This window comes from Gopherus flavomarginatus, unplaced genomic scaffold (genome assembly GCF_025201925.1).
Source record: "Gopherus flavomarginatus isolate rGopFla2 unplaced genomic scaffold, rGopFla2.mat.asm mat_scaffold_34_arrow_ctg1, whole genome shotgun sequence".
In the NCBI taxonomy this organism is placed as follows: Eukaryota; Metazoa; Chordata; order Testudines; family Testudinidae; genus Gopherus; species Gopherus flavomarginatus.
In genome coordinates this window covers 5,088,294-5,106,800 of record NW_026115061.1, presented here as the reverse complement: position 1 = coordinate 5,106,800, position 18,507 = coordinate 5,088,294, and the positions used below count along the sequence as shown (strand labels likewise).

General features: G+C 52.5%; 3 long non-coding RNA genes across 3 annotated transcripts; 1 reads left to right on the top strand and 2 right to left on the bottom strand.

Moving 5' to 3' along the window:
• Positions 1 to 3,145: 3,145 nt before the first annotated feature.
• LOC127042226 (uncharacterized) lies at positions 3,146 to 4,302 on the bottom strand. The gene is made up of 3 exons (XR_007771870.1): positions 4,053 to 4,302; positions 3,576 to 3,646; positions 3,146 to 3,365 (listed from the first exon to the last, which is right to left on the bottom strand). It is a non-coding gene; the product is annotated as an uncharacterized LOC127042226 (long non-coding RNA).
• A 266-nt stretch (positions 4,303 to 4,568) lies between these two features.
• On the bottom strand, positions 4,569 to 9,551 carry LOC127042232 (uncharacterized). The gene is made up of 6 exons (XR_007771882.1): positions 8,549 to 9,551; positions 7,772 to 7,832; positions 7,025 to 7,104; positions 6,252 to 6,377; positions 4,837 to 5,024; positions 4,569 to 4,659 (listed from the first exon to the last, which is right to left on the bottom strand). It is a non-coding gene; the product is annotated as an uncharacterized LOC127042232 (long non-coding RNA).
• A 4,526-nt stretch (positions 9,552 to 14,077) lies between these two features.
• Positions 14,078 to 18,439, top strand: LOC127042230 (uncharacterized). The gene is made up of 4 exons (XR_007771880.1): positions 14,078 to 14,182; positions 16,537 to 16,628; positions 17,988 to 18,119; positions 18,376 to 18,439. It is a non-coding gene; the product is annotated as an uncharacterized LOC127042230 (long non-coding RNA).
• Positions 18,440 to 18,507: the final 68 nt, after the last annotated feature.

Below are 18,507 nucleotides of genomic sequence, written 5' to 3'. Positions count from 1 at the left end.
AGCAGCAGCTTGGCCCCGCTCTGGCACCTATGTGTATGGGCAGCCAGGAGGTTCTACTCTGGATGCTGCCCCTGCCCCAAACGCTGCCCCCGCAGCTCCCATTGGCCAGGAGCTGCAGCCAATGGGAGCTGCAGGGGCAGCACCTGAGGATGGGGCAACATGCACAACCACCTGGCCACAGCTCCGCATAGGAGCTGGGGCGGGGGCATGGCCGCTGCTTCCAGGAGCTGCTTGAGGTAAGTGCCGCCCAGAGCCTGCACCCTTGAGCCTCTTCCCACCCCCAACCCTCTGCCCCAGCCGAGATCTCCCTCCTGCCCTCTGAACCCCTCAGTCTCAGCCTGGAGCACCTTCCTGCACCCCACAACCCTCATCCCCAGCCCCACTCCAGAGTGCACACCCCTAGCCAAAGTCTGTACCCCTTCCCACACCGCAAACCCCTGCCCTGATTCCAGGGCCAGCTTTAGGAAGCGTGGGGCCCAATTCAAACAGTTTTGACGGGGCCCCGGCAGGGATGACAAAAAAAACCCAACAACACATGGGGCTTGTATTGACTGGGCGGTGCTCCGAGTCTTCGGCGGCACTTCAGCGGTGGGTCCTTCACTCGCTCCAGGTCTTCGGCGGCACTGAAGGACCCGCCACCTAAGTGCCACCGAAGACCCAGAGCAAGCAAAGGACCCACCACCTAAATGCCGCCGAACATCTGGAGCACCGCCAGGTGAGTAAAAATTAAAAAGGCGCCTCTAGCCAGGGAAGAGATTCTCACTGGGCGCGGGGCCCTCTTAGGCGCAGGGCCCGATTTGGGGGAATTGGTGGAATTGGCCTAAAGCCGACCCTGCCTGATTCCCCTCCTGCCTTCCGAACTCCTCGATTCCACCCCAGAGTCCGCACACCTGCCCTGCACCCAACTCCCCTGCCCAAGCCCAGAGCCCCCTTCCACACCCTGAACACCTCATTTCTGGACCCACCCTGGAGCCCGCAGCCCCTACCGCACCCCAACCCCAATTTTGTGAGTATTCATGGCTCGCCATACAATTTCTATTTCCAGATGTGGCCCTCGGGCCAAAAAGTTTGCCTACCCCTGGTCTATAGTAATGGATGAAAACACATGCCTAGCATGACACACCTAATTTGTTCCTGGCTGATTTGTATTATTTGAGGAATGAGAGGAGGATGAAAAGATGTCATATTTTTATGGAAATGATGACTCAAACTTTAAAGTTATTGGGTTAGATTCTGATCCCACTAACACTGGTGCAAATCTGCATTAACTCTATTGAAACCAATCAACTTTCTTGACAGGGAATTAACTAAAAGTAGATTCTGTACCACTTGATTTTTTTTTTAAAGATAGAAAACATATTTCATAAAAGGTTGTAAAACATGGTCTCAGGAAAACATATCTGTAGGGCATCAGACATTGCAATTTATACAAAGTAAGGACTTTCTGTCGCCCTGATCCAGGCAGGTACTTAAGCACATGAGTAGTCCCATGAAGTAAATGGACTACTCCCATACTTAAAGGCATATGCTTAAGTGTCTTCCTATAGGGGGGCATTAGAGATTTTAAAAAGTTTTATTTGCCTAATTAAATGCCACTTTCTATAAGGATGAACTACATGCATTTTGATTTGCTAGCTGGCCATGATATTTGGAGCCATGCAGGACCGTCCTTAGGCATACACAGCATATGCAGCTGCGTAGGGCACCATGAAATTCAGGGCACCAAATTGCCCCAAATTTCAGGGTGCCCTAGGCACCTGCGTGTTGCGTAGGCAGCAGCCCCAGCCCAGGGGACCAGCCATACCCCTCGGTCGGCCCCCACTGCATGGGACAGGGCCACCCCTAGTGGGGAGTGGGGCCCCGGACAATTCCCTGCACCCTGCCTCTTACCATTGGCCCCTGCTCCTCTCCCGGCCCTCCCATCCCCCTCTTCCCCCAGCGACCCCACACCCACTGGCGGTGTAACGTCACTTTGAGCAACCCTCCCGTTTTCCAACTAGCTTCAGTTTCTGCCACATAAGGAAACCATCTGTGCTCCTGCTCAGGAATTGCTGCCGCCTGGTCCATGAGGTTGCAAATCGGGAGGGATGGATTTTGTGGTCGAAAACACTCACAATCTGCTTCCTCCATTGGTCCATGGGGTTGCAAATCGGGAGGGATAGAGTTTGTGGTCGAAAACACTCAGGATCTGCTTCTTCCTGGCTAATGTGCCAAATTGACCTATTGGGTGATCGAAGCACGCTCTTTCACTTTTCTGTGTCTGAATACGTGTAAAGGGAAGTAAGGTTTGGGGGTTCAAGGCACACCCCTGACCCCAAGGTGATAACCAGAGTGGCCCCTCTCATTGTTTCCACTGGCTTCCTCCTTGCTTAGTTCCAATGACATGGCTGCCTATGCCCCTGTCTCTGGTCCAGGGATGGTTGCAAATCGGGAGAGATGGAGTTTGTGGTCGAAAACACTCACGATCTGCTTCCTCCTGGCTAATGTGCCAAATTGACCTATTGGGTGATCGAGGCACGCTCTTTCGCTTTTTTGTGTGTGAATACGTGTAAAGGGAAGTAAGGTTTGGGGGTACAGGGCACAACCCTGACCCCAAGGTGATAACCAGAGTGGCCCCTTTCATTGTTTCCACTGGCTTCCTTCTTGTTTAGTTCCAATGACATGGCTGCTCGAGGCATGCTCTTTCGCTTTTTTGTGTGTGAATACGTGTAAAGGGAAGTAAGGTTTGGGGGTACAGGGCACACCCCTGACCCCAAGGTGATAACCAGAGTGGCCCCTTTCATTGTTTCCACTGGCTTCCTCCTTGCTTAGTTCCAATGACATGGCTGCCTATGTACCTGTCACTGGTCCGGGGATGGTTGCAAATCGAGAGGGATGGAGTCTGTGGTCGAAAACACTCAGGATCTTCTTCTTCCTGGCTAATGTGCCAAATTGACCTATTGGGTGATCGAGGCATGCTCTTTCGCTTTCTTGTGTATGAATACATGTAAAGGTAGGTTAGGTTTCGGGGTATGGAGCACGCCTATGATGACACCACTTTCATTTTTTAAAATTACTTTTAAAATTTTATAGTTTGCATTATATATATGGACAGAAATACAGAGAATAATTTATTTAACATCAAGAACATTTATTATAATCTGATGTATACATAGAAATATATTTCTTTGGGTTGCATTATGTTTTGAACAAGAGGCAGTTAAACAATGGGTTTTCTTTATTGCCTTTTTTCTTTTTGTTAATGAAGTGAACTATGCACATGTCTTGCAGTTGTACTCTTTCTTCTCATATGTCAGGTTTTCTTGATTGTTTCCTTCTGTAATGCATGGTATATGTGCCCACCTCTTGCAAGAATCACACTGGACCTTTGATAAGTAGGAATTAAGAAATTAAATCACAGAAGTTATGTTATACATACTTTGCATTGACTCATCCTATTCCTTCCACATGTGAATATTACCTAATATATAACTATCGGCATGAAGAAAATGTTTAATGTTGTGTAATTTTTACAAGGATCACGATCCTTACGCAGTTTATGGCATATATTTCTCATGTAATTCTATGTTTCTTACCATCGTGCAATCCTCACTTTCTTTTTCACAGTCGATAAGGTTGCAGTATATGCAGTAGTCCTCCACGCTTTCTTAAAAATAAATATAGCATTACGATATGATGAATATGTTACGACCAACACTGAAAATGCTAATCTTGATGTATTAATTGTCAATATTGTAATCCAGTCAATGGTTTGAACACACATATCTTTTTCTTTTTTTGGAATATTTTTTTCAAATTTTAACTTTACTGCACCTGTATCTAAAAATTCAAATTTCATTTAACTGGTTGATCAATAGTAATCATTCACCCCATTCAAATTTTTGTGTACTTAAAGATATTATTGATTCATAGTCACCATTTCAGAACCAAACCTTGAGATATCCCACTTTAGGGTTATTAAGATAACTGTCTGTTATGTGACAGAATTCCACTCTTCATATTATCCTCACATGTGCCTAATGAGTCCACAATACATGGTAGAAAGTAATTACCTGACTCCTTCATTAGAAGAATTGCTATATGTCTTCTAAACGCAGTATTAGCCTTCTGTGTTGTTTCCACCGTACTGATGTCTTTGTGCTGCAAATATGTTTCTGCAAACTAACAACACTGATATTTAGAATAAACCTCATACTTACCATAGGTGAAAGTGGGCTGGTCCAGTGTACCGGTAAGAATTGGCCACTGGTTCCAGACCATACATGGCTGACGTTACACTTCCGATGTGGCAGTGCTTTATGCTTTAACAGCCATAGAATCCAAATGAAAGCCCACTTTTAAACGCAGAAGAAAAAGAAAGAAAGAATAAACAAACAAAAAGAAGTGCAGGAATGAGTGATTGAGAACAATACCAGAGTAAAGCAGAAGAAATATCCCCAGCCAGTGCGAAGGCTTATTAGAGGTAATTGCTGCACTATGCTGTGCCACTTACATGCATTGGACTTGTTTCAAAATCAAAGCCTCATTGTACTGCAGAAATAACCATGGATAATGATAAACAATAAAGTGTCTGATTCAAAAATTCACCTCTATGCTTTTCAAGGTGGTATCCAGATTTGATTGCTTTCCTTCTTTCTGGCAAGTCAGACACTGTGCAACCTGTTTTTGATGGAACAATATGATGACATGAACATTTCGTTATGGAAATAGTATCACAAGGGAACAGAGTTCACATTTGCACACCAAATATACTTTTATATTTCTTTCATTCATTTTGTACTTCTATTTCAATTGTAAATACCATTCATCAGGATTTTGTTTCATTACTTTACATACCCAATTGGCAATGTCTTTTGTCATCCCTGGCCAATAGTATTTTGATGTCAGCGCATTCCTGGTTTTGAATATTCCTAGATGTCCACCCGCTGGACTGTCATGATACCTTTTAAAGAGTTGCAGGGCTTCTTTCATGGTATGTACAACAACAACCTTTCTTCCTTTTGCTGAATGGAACAATCTCCCCTCTGTTGATCATAGAAGATGGAGCACAGAGGATGATTAAAGTTTGTCTGGGCTCTGGGACAGAGCAATTGTTGGGCCCCTACCCACCCTGTCCACTGGCTACACCACCTATGGCCTTATCCCTTTCGTCCTCTTCCCCAGGATCGCAGCCATGTTCCGCCTGGGCTCCCCACCATTTTGCTGGCCCCACAACTCCTTGGCTCATTTCCCACCCACCCTGCTGTCCCACACAGCACCAGGACTGGAGAAGCCCTGTCCCTGTGTCACGGCTGTACCAGGGAGTGAGAGCTCCTCCCGTCCCAGGGCCGTGGTGGAGTTTTGGATCCTGTGGTTCTTTAGGGGACTAGGAGCAGGGTGCTGTGGAGTCTCCTGCCCCACCAGGCACATCTCCTGGAGATGGGGTCAGGCATAGAGGCTTCCCCTGCTGCCTTGTGGCTTCTACCAGGGCTGGGGTGTGGGAAAAGTATTTAACTTAAGCTATAAGTGGTTATTGGCAAAACCATTAATTAATTAAAAGGCATATGCCTATCAAAGACATCTATATACAGTCTGGTTCATAATGCCTTGAGTACAAGGGGGAAATTTCATTGTATAGCAAGGCTGCCCAGAGGGGGGGGGGAAGTGGGGCAATTTGCCCTGGGCCCCACACGTGCCCCCACGAGAGTTTTTCAGGGCCCCTAAAGCGGGGTCCTTCACTTGCTCCTTGTGCCCTTGAAAACTCTCGAGGGGCCCGGGCCCCCAGAGCTTCTTCCACTCTTGGTCTTCACCAGTGGGGGGGGTCCTTCCTCCAGGGCAGAGGGACCCCACAGCTGAATTACTGCTGAAGCAGGGCCCCCCTGCCACCAGAGACCACAGGCCCCAGAATCCTCTGGGCGGCCCTGGTGTATAGTTAGAAGTTTTTGCTCATTGAACATATAGTGATTGTTGATGGTGCTTGCAGCAGACTGGATAACATAATTAAGGAATGAAACAAACTCATCAGTTTTTTTTTAAAATAAATTTTAGACTCATTTCTCACGCAACTGCACAGCACACTCCTTTTGTTGCACCACTGGCATAGACAGATTTTCTGGAAAATTTTTATAAAAATAGAGATCTAAATTCCAGTCCCATTGAAGGTAAGGTTAACACTCCAAATACTCCCAGTGTTGGGACATCATGACCATCATTTACAGGCTGAAGTTTCCTGTGTTATGTGTCAGTACTATCTTAAAACAAAGAATCCTTACCTTCCAATGAAAAGTTGACAGCATATCGACGCAAGTTCAGTCTGCCTGCTTTATTCATTCCTTCAGGATATGTGCTACTCCTTATGTATGCTAAAACATTTGCAATTTTTTCTTCAAAAGATTTCCCTGAGAATTGTTTACAAGAGAAAACAGTTACTTAAGTGCAAACATGGCATATCAATGCATATAAGACTCAAAGTTGAGTTAGAAGGTAAGCGATGTACATTGCAAACCCATAAGCAGGGTAAACCTAAAGAAACAATACATCATTCATAGGCCAGTGACATGACAGACATAAATAAATTGCAGGCATGCGCATAATTCTGAAATATTTGTGGCTTGCAATTTTTGGCTGTATTTGCTCAATGAAGAGTGAATGTTATCAGAGCTAAGGAGATCACTACAAGATTGTAACAATGTATAGACATAGTGACTCAGGACAGTAAATGTAACAGCAAAAAATGTCAATTAAAAAAAGAAGCAGAGTTGCTTGAAGATAATGGGTTTTTAAAAAATATTTAATTTTAATAATATATGGGGATATACTTATGTCACAGAACTAGGTCTTGAGTCCAGTCCCCTGCCTTCACTATCAGGACCAAGTACTGTCCCTGACAGTTTTTTTTGGCCTTTCTTTTTTTTTTTTTTTGTCCCATGATCCATAAATGGTTCCCTTAAGGATTAGGCTCACAACCCTGGCTTTAGCAGGCCAATGCTCAAAACATTGAGCTAGCTCTCCCCTCCATAGGAACACATGGAAAAATTCTACTTACTTGCCATTATGTGTATTGAGGTAATTTTTTGCTTGGTGCAACTTTTTTGGAGAAAATAGTTGTCTGGAAATCTGAAGAATCTGAAATAGAGAAACTCCTATAACATACACATATCAGTATCACCTCATTCTCAGCAATGTCTTTAATCAATCGTTTTAATGTAATTAAAGTAATCAATCCTAACATAATGTTACTTGATTATCTAAGAAATTAGATCCCATCATCTAAATTGTTTTACACACAGCAAAATTACTTATATATCAGCCTAAGAAAATAAAAAAAAACAGACACCACACAGATAAACAATATAGAAATTAGGAGCAATAAAGAAGTCACCATGATTACAGACATGCAAACCATTTAAGAAATGATTATATAGTTATTGTAAAGATTCTTTATTATTCAGGCAGTTAGCCGGGAATACCTTTAGTATTTCTGTGCTTTTACCAGATTTGCCCATTACTTGGGGTATGCTCATTTATTGGGTTACTTGTCTGGGTTTTCTCCCTGATAATTCTAATCTTCTGGAGGGGGGTGGTTGTGTAACTCAATCAATGTACTCCTTGTGTGCCCAATGGAATGAGTCAAACAGCACTTTCAAGCTGACACCTTTATTTGTCCCAGATGTAGCATGTCCCTATCTCCATCTTTACATCACAAGGAGAGCCTAAAAAAAGTAAGTTACATTTTTACAGTTTAATACCTGAGTTAGAAAAGGAAAGAGAGAGAGAAAATGAGGAAAGTCACCCACTCCAGGAAGCTTGAACTCCTGAGTCTTCAATGATGATCGTAGCTCACAGTCTTGAATCTGTCAGGAATAGATGTGGTTACCTAAGGAAGTGGTGGAATCTCCATCCTTAGAGGTTTTCAAGATCAGGCTTGACAAAGCCCTGGCTGGGATGATTTAGTTGGGGATTGGTCCTGCTGTGAGCAGGGGGTTGGACTAGATACCTTCTGAGGTCCCTTCCAACCCTGATATTCTATGATTCTAACTCAGGCAGAATTTGGGTCTATGCATGCATAAGAATTCTTACTTAAGAGTGAGCAAATGGTTTTGTAGAGAAAATATGCAATAGGTTGAATTGGTTGAAGGGAGAACAGTAGATTTGTTTATGGGTAAACCGATGACTGCAGGAATTTCTTTAGGCTAGATAATAGGAGCTGATCACTTCTTACTATGGGTGATGTTCCTTCAGGGGGCTGACAATGAAATTTGTCTGCTTCAGTATTTTGGATATCAATCAGATATCAATCAGAGTTTCAACACTAGAATTTGTCTAACTGCTAAAGTGGGTGTGAATGAGGGTAGGGGAGTTGCCTCAAGCTTGTCGCCAGGGTTGTAGGTATGTCTCGTGCCTCCATTGACTGCTCCATGCAAGTTTTTCGTCTGATCACTTTTGGTTTTGGGGAACAGACAGGATACTGTGCCTTAGTTACCAAAGAAGACAGGTATTATCTGTGACTGCTGAGTTCTTAACAGGATATTGATCATAAAATATTTAACCATATGTTGTGACTACTTACATTAAAGAAATCCATTCCATCTTAGTTTAGGAGAGAGAGCAGTGATTGATCAATAATAATCTGGTGTTGCAGATCCCCGTAGTACAATTATTTTTTCTTCTCCACTGTCAGTGCAGCTTTTATTTTGGTGAGTTTTGCACAAAGATGCAGAAATGTGGACCATCCAAAAGTTCTGCAGCCACTGGTCATCAGCCCAAGCCTTCATTGTTGCCGAAGATTTTTGCACTTGGGAAGGTTCTAAGATGACACCATATAATAAACTTACTGAATATTTGTGAATCAGTTTCTACACACAAGCAATGACGTGTGAAAATAGGACTGTAAGAGCTGAGTTCACAGGCAAGATAAATGCAGCAAAAGGCAATTCTAAAATTTGTGAACTGTTGTGAGACTTCACATAGACAAATAGTTATGAGAGAGTCTTTTAAATACTGAAAATGTGTGATGCAGAGTTTGATGGAATGTAGGGAAATTATTTCACTGCATCATGTCTCCTGTAGAAAGAAAGTAGCACTGGGGCAGCAGATTTTAATATTTTTTGGTGGGATCCAGAAAAGGTCCAAGGGCGTTTTGCTATGGGTGGGGGCTTGAGGTCAGTACTGAGTTTACAATGGTGCCAATGGTGCCATGGCAACAGGCCCATCCTGCATCACGTTGCAGACACAGTGCTCAGAATTAAGCGATGTTCTCAGGACTATTGTACTCTATACTAGTTTTCAATTGCCTGATAAATGTTTCAGCCATGCCACCTTTTCACTCAGCTATATCCTGATTCGTGGTGACTGGGAATGGGGGGACAGGGGCAGGGAGTGTAGTAGATGCCAATTTGAGGTGAATATTCTCTTGTCCAGACTATACTGAGTTTATGGTGCTTTGTGCCGTGGACAGGAACAAAGTGGCTGGTGAATAACCAAGAATCTGGTTAATAATTGTTCTCTAAATTCAGCTTTCTTCTTTCTCTCTCTGTGAAGTATCACTAATTCAAAATAGTCCTGTTCAAATTGACTGGATAATGGTAATAGCATAATCTCTTCTTATAACATTGTAAACCCTGCTACCAAATTTTTATATTAAACACTTACTATACATAATACAATAAATCCAACAGAAACAAAAGATAAGAAAAGCTTTTTTTCTGCATCTTCTTTAAACTTTACCAGTTATCTCTTGCTTCAGAATGCCTCATGCGTCGCCCATATTGTTTACAATAGGATTCAACATGTGGCTTGGAAGCTAACTCCTGATTCCTGAAGAGCTGGGAGCTCAATGTTCGTCCCAGATAGATACTATATGCAGAAGCACAGCTCTGTATATATCGGGGGGAGGGGAATTATTTATCTTTGTGCACATGTAATGGTGTTTGGCGTTTGTAAGACAAGGTATCATAATGAACTGTGTAAAAGAGAGGTTGGGAGGCTCCAGGAAGGTGTGTAAAGTGCTGGGATGTCAGGATCCCGGAGGCGCTCTCACCCCCACACTAGGGCGGTGGTCAGGGCTGGCTTTAGGAAGTGCAGGGCCCAATTTGAACATTTTTGGTGGGGCTCCAGCAGGGATGACTAAAAAAAAAAAAAGTGTAAAAAAAAGCCATTCATTTCTTAGCAACCGGTTCCCTATAACAAGTTCTGATTTAAGGGATGTGCCACAGTATGTATTTTTTGTACCAATAAGGTTACCATACGTCCGTATTTTCCTGGATGACAATTTAAGACCCAAAAAGCTTGACATATCTGGGAAAATACAGATTTATGTTAACCCTACCTAAAGTTCTTTTTTAAACAGATGGGTCTGAACTAGAAATGAGCTCTGTTTCACATGTGTGGGTCCCCGCCACTCCCTGGGGGTATGCTAGGGTGACCAGATGTCCTGATTTTATAGGGACAGTCCCAATTTTCTGATCTTTTTCTTATATAGGATCCCATTACCGTCCACCCCATCCCGATTTCTCATACTTGCTGTCTGGTTACCCTAGGGTGTACACAGGTGTGGGTCCCAGCTGCTCCACGCCCCCCTCATTGAAGCAGGTGTGCAGGGTTACTACCCTGGGAACTGCAGGGCAGCAGTGGACATGGGGCAGGCTGGAGGCAGGGCAGGGTCTCACTGGAGGAAGGGTCTGGCTGCAGGCAGGGCAAGGGGTGTGGGGATGGCTGGAGATAGGTATGTGTGGGGTGGGGTGGGCTGGCTGGCTTCAGGCAGGGCCACAGGGGGCTGAGGCATGGGTTGGCAGGGCTGGAGACAGAGGAGTGCAGGATTGGCTGGCTTCAGGCAAGGGTGTGTGGCAGAAGTTGGCTGGAGACAGGGCAGGGAGTGGTTGGCTGGAGACAGGGCAGGGGATGCAGGGCTGGCTCCAGCCCCTGCTGGGAGCCCCAAGCCCTTTAAATTGCCCCCTGGGGAAGCCGGGCCACCCCAGTACAGCGCACTCGCTCTTGCCGGTACACCGAACCGGGGCAGGGCCTGATTCAGGGGAAATGGTTGAATTGGCCTAAAGCCAGCCATGCCAGTATATCCAGGACATTACTCGCACACTTTTCCCCCATTGATACCTAGTAGTTGCACTCTCATCTCCCATAGCTACTTATGTTGCAGCATTTTTGTTAAAACTAAATTGGGAAGAAAGATGACTGATTCAGAACCTGTTTAATGGTTACGTTATTGCTAAAGGGTGTGGTGAGGTGTAAACTTGGAGAGAGGAAGGTTTCTGTGATGTCGCAAACTGTACTACAGTCATACAGTATCTCAAATGCCAAGCTGCATTTCAGTGATCTGAGGTATGAAGAACAGTGTGGAACTAGCTATTTTATGGGATGTCTACATTTCATCCTGTAGTAACATAACTGGTGATAGGAAAGCAGGGAGAGAGAAGTGTGTGTGTGTGTGTGTGTGTGTGTGTGTGTGCGCGCGCGCGCGCGCACTTGGCAAGGCTGGTGGCCACGAGGCCAATGGGTGTGGGTGGGCTGGGTGGGATCTCGGGAGTCATGTCTCAGGTATCTGCCCTGCTCCCAGCAATGCTCCAGCTCTGAGCTGTCTCCACTGCCTGGGATCTGTGGGTCCCCACCTGCCTCCCCGGGGGAAGAGCCACCTGGGACTGGTGCAGAGGCTGGGCCAGTCTCGGCCAGTCACAGGGGAAAGTAGGGGGTGGGGAGAGGCTGAACTGGGTCCTGAGGGAGCTTGACCTGGGTAGGCTGTGCTCCAGCCTGGCTGATTGCACCACTCCCAAGGGGCCGGAGTTTTCCTGCCCCAGGACCAGCTCTGGCTGCGCTGCCAGCTCAGCCTGGCAGACACAGTCACCTCCCATCAGGGCTGGCTATTGTGGCTGGGGGTTAGGGTGTGGCCAGTGATGAGCTGCCAAAATCTTAACAACCAGTTCACTATAAAAAGTTCTGATTTAAGGGTGGGGAGCTGGGGCTGGGGGAGACACACTGGTGGGGCTGGGGGCCCCTCCAGGGCCCAGGCCAGTTGCCCCGCTTGCCCTCTCCCCTCTCCTCTGGCCAGCCCTGGAGCTTGCAGCAGGACACACACACCCCCGCCACCTTGCCGGGCCTCTCAAAAAGCGGCAGCAGGACGACACTCTCAAGCTCAGCTGAGCTGCCAAGCTGATGTCGGTGGCTGAACACGCTGCAGTGGGGGGAAACGGGGCAAGGGCCAGGGGAGCCTCAGCCTCCCCAGCTGGGAATCCTGGGAGCAACAGGATGGTCCAGCCAGGGCCGGCGCTTCCATTTAGGTGGCCTAGGCAATCGTCTAGGGCGCCAGGATTATTGGGGGGCGGCATTTTGCCGGGGGTGGGGTGGCAGGCGGCTCCGATGGACCTGCAGCAGACATTCCTGCGGACAGTCCGCTGCTCCCGAGGCTCCAGTGGAACTCCCGCAGGCACGCCTGCGGCAGCTCCAGTGGAGCCGCGGATCAGCACGTGGGACAGCCAAATGGCCATGCGCCTAGGGCGCTAAAAACACTAGCGCCGGTCCTGGGTCCAGCCTGCGGACTGGAGTTCTTTGCCCACCTCCTGGCCCTTTAACAACCGGTTCTCCACGGAGGTCTGATTTTAGCAACCGGTTCTTGGAGCTGTGGGAACCGGCTTCCGCTCACCACTGGATGTGGGAAGGTAGGTCTCTAGTGGGTCTGGGGGGATGCTGGGCAGTTGGGGCGTGGGAAGATCTGTGTGTGTTGGGGCACTGGGAAGTGTGGGGTGTCTGTGCGGGGCACTGTGCAGTTGTGGTGGTGGGGCAGTGAGGGGATCTGTGGGGGGGTTCAGTTGTGGAAAGGCTGTGGGGGGTCTTCAGCTAGGGGGTGACTGGGCAGTAAGAGGATCTGTTGGGGGGTTCTGAGTGGGTGGGGAAGTGGTCTGGGAGGGCACTGTGCACGGGGGTTTGTGGGGGTCTCTGGGTGGTGTGGCACTGGGCGTAGGTAGTCAGAGGGGTGCTGGGCAGGGGTGTGTGTGGGGGGGGTCTCTGGGTGGTGTGGCACTGGGCGTAGGGAGTCAGAGGGGTGCTGGGCAGGGGTGTGTGTGGGGGGGTCTCTGGGTGGTGTGGCACTGGGTGTAGGTAGTCAGAGGGGTGCTGGACAGGAGTGTGAGGGGGTCTCTGGGTGGTGTGGCACTGGGCGTAGGTAGTCAGAGGGGTGCTGGACAGGAGTGTGAGGGGGTCTCTGGGTGGTGTGGCACTGGGCGTAGGTAGTCAGAGGGGTGCTGGACAGGAGTGTGGGGGGGCCTCTGGGTGGTGTGGCACTGGGCGTAGGGAGCCAGAGGGGTGCTGGACAGGAGTGTGGGGGGGTCTCTGGGTGGTGTGGCACTGGGCGTAGGGAGCCAGAGGGGTGCTGGGCAGAGGTGTGTGTGGGAGGGCCTCTGGATGGTGTGGCACTGGGTGTAGGTAGTCAGAGGGGTGCTGGGCAGGGGTGTGTGGTTGGGGGGCCTCTGGGTGGTGTGGCACTGGGCGTAGGTAGTCAGAGGGGTGCTCGGCAGGGGTGTGTGGTTGGGGGGCCTCTGGGTGGTGTGGCACTGGGCGTAGGTAGTCAGAGGGGTGCTGGGCAGGGGTGTGTGTGGGGGGTCTCTGGGTGGTGTGGCACTGGGCGTAGGTAGTCAGAGGGGTGCTGGGCAGGGGTGTGTGGAGGTCTCTGGGTGGTGTGGCACTGGGCGTAGGGAGTCAGAGGGGTGCTGGGCAGGGGTGTGTGGAGGTCTCTGGGTGGTGTGGCACTGGGCGTAGGTAGTGAGAGGGGTGCTGGGCAGGGGTGTGTGTGTGGGGGTCTCTGGGTGGTGTGGCACTGGGCGTAGGTAGTCAGAGGGGTGCTGGGCAGGGGTGTGTGTGTGGGGGTCTCTGGGTGGTGTGGCACTGGGTGTAGGGAACCAGAGGGGTGCTGGGCAGGGGTGTGTGTGGGGGGGTCTCTGGGTGGTGTGGCACTGGGCGTAGGGAGTCAGAGGGGTGCTGGGCAGGGGTGTGTGGGGGGTCTCTGGGTGGTGTGGCACTGGGCGTAGGGAGTCAGAGGGGTGCTGGGCAGGAGTGTGTGGAAGGGTCTCTGGGTGGTGTGGCACTGCGTGTAGGTAGTCAGAGGGGTGCTGGGCAGGGGTGTGTGTGGGGGGGTCTCTGGGTGGTGTGGCACTGGGCATAGGGAGTCAGAGGGGTGCTGGGCAGGGGTGTGTGTGGGGGGGTCTCTGGGTGGTGTGGCACTGGGTGTACGTAGTCAGAGGGGTGCTGGACAGGAGTGTGAGGGGGTCTCTGGGTGGTGTGGCACTGGGCGTAGGTAGTCAGAGGGGTGCTGGACAGGAGTGTGGGGGGGCCTCTGGGTGGTGTGGCACTGGGCGTAGGGAGCCAGAGGGGTGCTGGACAGGAGTGTGGGGGGGTCTCTGGGTGGTGTGGCACTGGGCGTAGGGAGCCAGAGGGGTGCTGGGCAGAGGTGTGTGTGGGAGGGCCTCTGGATGGTGTGGCACTGGGTGTAGGTAGTCAGAGGGGTGCTCGGCAGGGGTGTGTTGTTGGGGGGCCTCTGGGTGGTGTGGCACTGGGCGTAGGTAGTCAGAGGGGTGCTGGGCAGGGGTGTGTGTGGGGGGTCTCTGGGTGGTGTGGCACTGGGCGTAGGTAGTCAGAGGGGTGCTGGGCAGGGGTGTGTGGAGGTCTCTGGGTGGTGTGGCACTGGGCGTAGGGAGTCAGAGGGGTGCTGGGCAGGGGTGTGTGGAGGTCTCTGGGTGGTGTGGCACTGGGCGTAGGTAGTGAGAGGGGTGCTGGGCAGGGGTGTGTGTGTGGGGGTCTCTGGGTGGTGTGGCACTGGGCGTAGGTAGTCAGAGGGGTGCTGGGCAGGGGTGTGTGTGTGGGGGTCTCTGGGTGGTGTGGCACTGGGTGTAGGGAACCAGAGGGGTGCTGGGCAGGGGTGTGTGTGGGGGGGTCTCTGGGTGGTGTGGCACTGGGCGTAGGGAGTCAGAGGGGTGCTGGGCAGGGGTGTGGGGGGGGTCTCTGGGTGGTGTGGCACTGGGCGTAGGGAGTCAGAGGGGTGCTGGGCAGGAGTGTGTGGAAGGGTCTCTGGGTGGTGTGGCACTGCGTGTAGGTAGTCAGAGGGGTGCTGGGCAGGAGTGTGTGTGGGGGTCTCTGGGTGGTGTGGCACTGGGCGTAGGGAGTCAGAAGGGTGCTGGGCAGGGGGTTTTGTGGGGGTCTCTGGGTGGTGTGGCACTGGGTGTAGGGAGTCAGAGGGGTGCTGGGCAGGGGTGTGTGGAGGGGTCTCTGGGTGGAGTGGCACTGGGCGTAGGGAGTCAGAGGGGTGCTGGGCAGGGGTGTGTGTGTGGGGGGTCTCTGGGTGGTGTGGCACTGGGCGTAGGGAGTCAGAGGGGTGCTGGGCAGGAGTGTGTGGAAGGGTCTCTGGGTGGTGTGGCACTGCGTGTAGGTAGTCAGAGGGGTGCTGGGCAGGAGTGTGTGTGGGGGTCTCTGGGTGGTGTGGCACTGGGCGTAGGGAGTCAGAGGGGTGCTGGGCAGGGGGTTTTGTGGGGGTCTCTGGGTGGTGTGGCACTGGGTGTAGGGAGTCAGAGGGGTGCTGGGCAGGGGTGTGTGGAGGGGTCTCTGGGTGGTGTGGCACTGGGCGTAGGGAGCCAGAGGGGTGCTGGGCAGGGGTGTGTGTGTGGGGGGTCTCTGGGTGGTGTGGCACTGGGCGTAGGTAGTCAGAGGGGTGCTGGGCAGGGGTGTGTGGAGGGGTCTCTGGGTGGTATGGCACTGGGCATAGGGAGTCAGAGGGGTGCTGGGCAGGGGTGTGTGGGGGTCTCTGTGTGGTGTGGCACTGGCCGTAGGGAGTCAGAGGGGTGCTGGGTAGGGGTGTGGGGGGGTCTCTGGGTGGTGTGGCACTGGGTGTAGGGAGTCAGAGGGGTGCTGGGCAGGGTGTGGGGGGGTCTCTGGGTGGTGTGGCACTGGGCGTAGGGAGTCAGAGGGGTGCTGGGCAGGGATGTGGGGGGTCTCTGGGTGGTGTGGCACTGGGCGTAGGGAGTCAGAGGGATGCTGGGCAGGGGTGTGTGGAGGGGTCTCTGGGTGGTGTGGCACTGGGCGTAGGGAGCCAGAGGGGTGCTGGGTAGGGGTGTGGGGGGGTCTCTGGGTGGTGTGGCACTGGGTGTAGGGAGTCAGAGGGGTGCTGGGCAGGGTGTGGGGGGGTCTCTGGATGGTGTGGCACTGAGTGTAGGTAGTCAGAGGGGTGCTGGGCAGGGTGTGTGGGGGTCTCTGGATGGTGTGGCACTGAGTGTAGGTAGTCAGAGGGGTGCTGGGCAGGGTGTGTGGGGGTCTCTGGGTGGTGTGGCACTGAGTGTAGGTAGTCAGAGGGGTGCTGGACAGGAGTGTGGGGGGGTCTCTGGGTGGTGTGGCACTGGGCGTAGGTAGTCAGAGGGGTGCTGGGCAGGGGTGTGGGGGGGGTTCTCTGGGTGGTGTGGCACTGGTGTAGGTAGTCAGAGGGTTGCTGGGCAGGGGTGTGGGGGGGTCTCTGGATGGTGTGGCACTGGGCGTAGGGAGTCAGAGGGGTGCTGGGCAGGGTGTGGGGAGGTCTCTGGGTGGTGTGGCACTGGGCGTAGGGAGTCAGAGGGGTGCTGGGCAGGGTGTGGGGGGGTCTCTGGATGGTGTGGCACTGGGCATAGGTAGTCAGAGGGGTGCTGGGCAGGGGTGTGTGTGTGGGGGTCTCTGGGTGGTGTGGTACTGGCCGTAGGTAGTCAGAGGGGTGCTGGGCAGGGGTGTGGGGGGGGTCTCTGGGTGGTGTGGCACTGGGTGTAGGTAGTCAGAGCGGTGCTGGGCAGGAGTGTGTGGAGGGGTCTCTGGGTGGTGTGGCACTGGGCGTAGGGAGTCAGAAGGGTGCTGGGCAGGGTTGTGGGGGGGGTCTCTGGGTGGTGTGGCACTGGGCGTAGGGAGTCAGAGGGGTGCTGGGCAGGGATGTGGGGGGTCTCTGGGTGGTGTGGCACTGGGCGTAGGGAGTCAGAGGGATGCTGGGCAGGGGTGTGTGGAGGGGTCTCTGGGTGGTGTGGCACTGGGCGTAGGGAGCCAGAGGGGTGCTGGGTAGGGGTGTGGGGGGGGTCTCTGGGTGGTGTGGCACTGGGTGTAGGGAGTCAGAGGGGTGCTGGGCAGGGTGTGGGGGGGTCTCTGGATGGTGTGGCACTGAGTGTAGGTAGTCAGAGGGGTGCTGGGCAGGGTGTGTGGGGGTCTCTGGGTGGTGTGGCACTGAGTGTAGGTAGTCAGAGGGGTGCTGGGCAGGGTGTGGGGGGGGTCTCTGGGTGGTGTGGCACTGGGCGTAGGTAGTCAGAGGGGTGCTGGGCAGGGGTGTGGGGGGGTTCTCTGGGTGGTGTGGCACTGGTGTAGGTAGTCAGAGGGTTGCTGGGCAGGGGTGTGGGGGGGTCTCTGGATGGTGTGGCACTGGGCGTAGGGAGTCAGAGGGGTGCTGGGCAGGGTGTGGGGAGGTCTCTGGGTGGTGTGGCACTGGGCGTAGGGAGTCAGAGGGGTGCTGGGCAGGGTGTGGGGGGGTCTCTGGATGGTGTGGCACTGGGCATAGGTAGTCAGAGGGGTGCTGGGCAGGGGTGTGTGTGTGGGGGTCTCTGGGTGGTGTGGTACTGGCCGTAGGTAGTCAGAGGGGTGCTGGGCAGGGGTGTGGGGGGGGTCTCTGGGTGGTGTGGCACTGGGTGTAGGTAGTCAGAGCGGTGCTGGGCAGGAGTGTGTGGAGGGGTCTCTGGGTGATGTGGCACTGGGCGTAGGGAGTCAGAGGGGTGCTGGGTAGGGGTGTGTGGAGGGGTCTCTGGGTGGTGTGGCACTGGGCGTAGGGAGTCAGAGGGGTGCTGGACAGGAGTGTGTGGAGGGGTCTCTGGGTGGTGTGGCACTGGGTGTAGGGAGTCAGAGGGGTGCTGGGCAGGGATGTGGGGGGTCTCTGGGTAGTGTGGCACTGGGCGTAGGTAGTCAGAGGGGTGCTGGGTAGGGTGTGGGGTGGTCTCTGGGTGGTGTGGTACTGGGCGTAGGGAGTCAGAGGGGTGCTGGGCAGGAGTGTGTGGAGGGGTCTCTGGGTGGTGTGGCACTGGGCGTAGGGAGTCAGAGGGGTGCTGGGCAGGAGTGTGTGGAGGGGTCTCTGGGTGGTGTGGCACTGGGTGTAGGTAGTCAGAGGGGTGCTGGGCAGGGTGTGGGGGGGTCTCTGGGTGGTGTGGCACTGGGCGTAGGGAGTCAGAAGGGTGCTGGGCAGGGGGTTTTGTGGGGGTCTCTGGGTGGTGTCGCACTGAGTGTAGGTAGTCAGAGGGGTGCTAGGCAGGGTGTGGGGGGGTCTCTGGGTGGTGTGGCACTGGGCGTAGGTAGTCAGAGGGGTGCTGGACAGGAGTGTGGGGGGGCCTCTGGGTGGTGTGGCACTGGGCGTAGGGAGCCAGAGGGGTGCTGGGCAGGAGTGTGGGGGGGTCTCTGGGTGGTGTGGTACTGGGCGTAGTGAGTCAGAGGGGTGCTGGGCAGGGTGTGGGGAGGTCTCTGGGTGGTGTGGCACTGGGCGTAGGGAGC